The sequence below is a fragment of the Thalassophryne amazonica genome, chromosome 16 (genome assembly GCF_902500255.1).
Source record: "Thalassophryne amazonica chromosome 16, fThaAma1.1, whole genome shotgun sequence".
In the NCBI taxonomy this organism is placed as follows: Eukaryota; Metazoa; Chordata; class Actinopteri; order Batrachoidiformes; family Batrachoididae; genus Thalassophryne; species Thalassophryne amazonica.
This window is the reverse complement of record NC_047118.1, coordinates 78,927,641-78,933,679: the sequence shown is the minus strand read 5'-3', so window position 1 is coordinate 78,933,679 and position 6,039 is coordinate 78,927,641.

Here is a 6,039-nt window from a genome sequence, read left to right as displayed (position 1 = left end):
TAATAAATTTGCAAAATCTTAAAAAAAAGACAAAAAAAACAAACTTTCAGTCTTTATGGGGAATTGTGTGTAAAAGTTTGAGGTTTAAAGTTACACTGTCAAAGTCACAAGTGTTTTCACAGACATCCTGCTGCTATAACAATGAACAGGTAAAGGTCAGCTCCGCCCACAAATCAGTGCAACTCACCTGGTGATTGCTGTGCCTGAAGGTTTGGCAAAAGAAACAAAATACCTGCAAATAAATAAATAGAACAATTTTCAGCAAGTCACCTGAACCGTGTTCAGAAAAAGTGACTCTTCACTCCTCTTGATAAAAAAGTACAAGCTGGAATACATGACATTTAAGGGCAGAGCACAGATATTTAACACAAGAGTCATTTATTTACAGATAACTTCAGCAAATTACAAATGTCAATATTAAATTCATGCAAATTCACACCGCTGGCTTTTAAAGACAAACGCTGATTAAAATGTAGGTGGCTAACATTAGCTCGCTGTGTCACATGACTTAGATTTGATTGATACACCTAACTGAATCCCTGCTGCTCTGCATTTTGGGGATTGAAGCGACTGCCCCTGAGACATAACAGTGTTGTGTTTGGAACCTGTTGATGTCAAAGAACCAGTGACGCACACCAAAATCTAAGTCCATGTTTCTTGTTTATAAATTAATAAAATCACATTTATAGCAATTATGTAGAACAAAAATATTTTTTTTTCATTCATTCAATGGAAAGAATATTTCATTGGGTGAAAGGAATATTACATTCAACAAGGCCTTCGTTGAATGGAACGTTTCTTCTTTTCACATGAAATATCCATACCAATGAACAAACATTATTTGTGTTATATTTAATATTAGTTATATATTAGTCAAATGTTAATAGTAAATTGACATTGGGTGGATGTTGCGTTTGCTGCTCTGCTCAAAATCTACACAATATATTTAATCTGGGCCTCAGAGCTGATCAGACACTAATACATGAGTGTCAATGCAAAATATTTATTAAATGTTTGTCATTGATGTTGGATGAATATCTTCTGCTTCCTTCAACTACTCACACAGCATGTAATGTAATAAGTGGCATTGTCTTCTTAAACACAGTTATTAAATGTTTTGGCTTTTAGGTTCCTAGTTTGTAAGAAAAATGTAAGTGAACTTCTGGAGGCTGCTGTCCGCTCTAGTGGCCTTACAGATCTATGCTTTAAACACGTGGCAGGATAACACACCGACCCAAATGCAGACAGGAGATGGATAAGCCAGAGCGAGGAGAATCAAACAAAACTGACACGTTATTTTAAAAACCAATTTATGAATATTTTAATGTCACCTGCACATTCTCAGATGCGCCCGCTGTAAATTTATATGTTGCATCCAGCCTTTCATCAGGATGGTGTCTGCATGAACTCTGCTAAGGAGACATTTGGAAACTTTTCAAAACTGTAAGAACTAAAAATGGTGTTTATTTCATGTAAAACATTTTCGTTATGGTTCATGGTCATTATTAGTCAAACAATAATGCATGTTAATTTCATCCTAATTTCGTGTTTTAGAAGACTGATGTAGTGTCATCCTCGTCGTCTTAATCACGAAAGAAGAGTCATCAGGAGAGGACATATCCCCTGTCCCCAAAAATCAGAAATACAAAGTGTCAGGGGATCACCCAAGTACACCCCAATGCTAAATATGAATGAAATCGGTCAACTAATTAATTTAATCAGCGTATAAAGCGCCAAATCACAACAAAAGTTGCCTCAAGGTGCCTCACACAGAACAGTTGAAAATAAAATTTAAAATGAGTAAAAAATTTTCAGATACATAATTTAAAAACAAGTAAAAGAATAACAAAATAAATAATAAAAGCTATTCATAAAGAATAAAAATACGTTTTAAGTCTCGACTTAAAAATGTATACGGACTCTGACTACCTCACAGTCGCAGGGAGACTGTTCTACAGAATGGGTGCACAATATGAAAAAGCTCTTTGACCCGCTGACTTCTTCACCCTGGGAACACACAATAGTCCTGCATCCTGCGACAGCAAAACCTGGGTTGGCATGTAGGGTTTCACCAAGTCAGCCAGATAAGAAGGCACCAGTCCATGAACAACATATATAGGTTAATAAGACCTTAAAATTTGCTCTTACAGAGACAGGAAGCCAGTGCAAAGATGCCAGAATGGGTGTAATATGTTCAAACCTTCATGTCAAAAGTCTGGCAGCAGCGTTCTGAACCAGCAGAAAACCCCTAATGCTGGACTGTGGTAACCCTGAAAATAGGACATTACAACAATCCAATCGAGAACAAACAAAAGCATGAATCAGGGTCTTAGCATCAGCCATAGACAGGATGGGGCGGATCCTCAGTATATTTCGCATACTGAAAAAAAGCAGTCCTGGTATTATCCATAATATGGAGGTCAAAGGACACATGGGATCAAAATTACCCCAAGATTTCTCACTTTGTCCATGTGATGTATGGCACACAAATCCAGGCTGAGCGCCAGCTGGTCAAATCGAAGCCGATGTCTCGCTGGACCAAGAACCATCCTTTCAGTCTTATCAGTTTAAAAGTAAGAAGTTACTACAGCTTCTCACTGACAGAAGACAGTCCTCCAGGGATTTTATTATCAACTCAGCACTAAGATCTAACAGCACCAAAACCGCAGTGGTGTCTGAGTCCATTGCTCGCAGAAGCTCATTCACTACTTTAGTCAGCGCCATCTCTGTGGAATGATATTTTCTAAAAGCAGACTGCAACGCCTTAAAAAGATCATTCTCGGTGAGATGGTCCATGAGCTGCCGAGAAACCACTTTTCCCCCAACGTTTTGCAACAGAATGATAGATCTGATATCTGCCTATAATTTTTCAATATACTCGGGTCAAGATTAGATTTCTTAAGCAATGGTTTAATCACTGCAGATTTAAAACATTTAGGAACTAGTCAGGGAGCATGTGCAGTAATGTACAACCCCAATTAAAAAGAAGTTGGGACGTTGTGTAAAATGTAAATAAAAACAGAATACAATGATTTGCAAATCCTCTTCAACCTATATTCAATTGAATACACCACAAATACAAGATATTTAGTGTTCAAACGTTCAAACTTTATTTTTGTGCAATTATATACTCATTTTGGAATGGATACATGCAACACAGTTCATAAAAGCTGGGACAGTGGTATGTTTACCACTGTGTTACATCACATTTTCTTCTAACAACACTCAAGCATTTGGGAACTGAGGACACTAATTGTTGAAGCTTTATAGGTGGAATTCTTTCCCATTCTTGCTTGATGTACGACTTCAGTTGTTCAACAGTCTGCGGTCTCCGTTGTCGTATTTTGTGCTTCATAATGCGCCACACATTTTCAGTGGTTGACAGGTCTGGACTGCAGGCAGGCCAGTCTAGTACCTGCACTCTTACTATGAAGCCACACTGTTGTAACACGTGCAGAATGTGTCTTGGCATTGTCTTGCTGAATAAGCAGGGACGTCCCTGAAAAAGACATTGCTTGGATGGCAGGATGTGTTGCTCCAAAACGTGGATGTACCTTTCAGCATTGATGGTGCCATCACAGATGTGTAAGTTGCCCATGCCATGGACACTAACACACCCCCATACCATCACAGATGCTGGCTTTTGAACTTTGCACTGGTAATCTGGATGGTCTTTTTCTCATCAGACCCCAGCAGACTTTTCCACTTTCAATCAATCAATCAATTTTTTTTTTAATATAGCGCCAAATCACAACAAACAGTTGCCCCAAGGCGCTTTATATTGTAAGGCAAGGCCATACAATAATTATGTAAAACCCCACGGTCAAAACGACCCCTGTGAGCAAGCACTTGGCTACAGTGGGAAGGAAAAACTCCCTTTCAACAGGAAGAAACCTCCAGCAGAACCAGGCTCAGGGAGGGGCAGTCTTCTGCTGGGACTGGTTGGGGCTGAGGGAGAGAACCAGGAAAAAGACATGCTGTGGAGGGGAGCAGAGATCGATCACTAATGATTAAATGCAGAGTGGTGCATACAGAGCAAAAAGAGAAAGAAACAGTGCATCATGGGAACCCCCCCAGCAGTCTACGTCTATAGCAGCATAACTAAGGGATGGTTCAGGGTCACCTGATCCAGCCCTAACTATAAGCTTTAGCAAAAAGGAAAGTTTTAAGCCTAATCTTAAAAGTAGAGAGGGTGTCTGTCTCCCTGATCTGAATTGGGAGCTGGTTCCACAGGAGAGGAGCCTGAAAGCTGAAGGCTCTGCCTCCATTCTACTCTTACAAACCCTAGGAACTACAAGTAAGCCTGCAGTCTGAGAGCGAAGCGCTCTATTGGGGTGATATGGTACTACGAGGTCCCTAAGATAAGATGGGACCTGATTATTCAAAACCTTATAAGTAAGAAGAAGAATTTTAAATTCTATTCTAGAATTAACAGGAAGCCAATGAAGAGAGGCCAATATGGGTGAGATATGCTCTCTCCTTCTAGTCCCTGTCAGTACTCTAGCTGCAGCATTTTGAATTAACTGAAGGCTTTTAGGGAACTTTTAGGACAACCTGATAATAATGAATTACAATAGTCCAGCCTAGAGGAAATAAATGCATAAATTAGTTTTTCAGCATCACTCTGAGACAAGACCTTTCTGATTTTAGAGATATTGCGTAAATGCAAAAAAGCAGTCCTACATATTTGTTTAATATGCGCTTTGAATGACATATCCTGATCAAAAATGACTCCAAGATTTCTCACAGTATTACTAGAGGTCAGGGTAATGCCATCCAGAGTAAGGATCTGGTTAGACACCATGTTTCTAAGATTTGTGGGGCCAAGTACAATAACTTCAGTTTTATCTGAGTTTAAAAGCAGGAAATTAGAGGTCATCCATGTCTTTATGTCTGTAAGACAATCCTGCAGTTTAGCTAATTGGTGTGTGTCCTCTGGCTTCATGGATAGATAAAGCTGGGTATCATCTGCGTAACAATGAAAATTTAAGCAATACCGTCTAATAATACTGCCTAAGGGAAGCATGTATAAAGTGAATAAAATTGGTCCTAGCACAGAACCTTGTGGAACTCCATAATTAACCTTAGTCTGTAAAGAAGATTCCACATTTACATGAACAAATTGTAATCTATTAGATAAATATGATTCAAACTACTGCAGCGCAGTGCCTTTAATACCTATGGCATGCTCTAATCTCTGTAATAAAATTTTATGGTCAACAGTATCAAAAGCAGCACTGAGGTCTAACAGAACAAGCACAGAGATGAGTCCACTGTCCGAGGCCATAAGAAGATCATTTGTAACCTTCACTAATGCTGTTTCTGTACTATGATGAATTCTAAAACCTGACTGAAACTCTTCAAATAGACCATTCCTCTGCAGATGATCAGTTAGCTGTTTTACAACTACCCTTTCAAGAATTTTTGAGAGAAAAGGAAGGTTGGAGATTGGCCTATAATTAGCTAAGATAGCTGGGTCAAGTGATGGCTTTTTAAGTAATGGTTTAATTACTGCCACCTTAAAAGCCTGTGGTACATAGCCAACTAACAAAGAGATTGATCATATCCAAGATCGAAGCATTAAACAATGGTAGGGCTTCCTTGAGCAGCCTGGTAGGAATGGGGTCTAATAAACATGTTGATGGTTTGGATGAAGTAACTAATGAAAATAACTCAGACAGAACAATCGGAGAGAAAGAGTCTAACCAAATACCGGCATCACTGAAAGCAGCCAAAGATAACGATACGTCTTTGGGATGGTTATGAGTAATTTTTTCTCTAATAGTTAAAATTTTGTTAGCAAATCAATCAATCAATCAATTTTTTTATATAGCGCCAAATCACAACAAACAGTTGCCCCAAGGCGCTTTATATTGTAAGGCAAGGCCATACAATAATTATGTAAAACCCCAACGGTCAAAACGACCCCCTGTGAGCAAGCACTTGGCTACAGTGGGAAGGAAAAACTCCCTTTTAACAGGAAGAAACCTCCAGCAGAACCAGGCTCAGGGAGGGGCAGTCTTCTGCTGGGACTGGTTG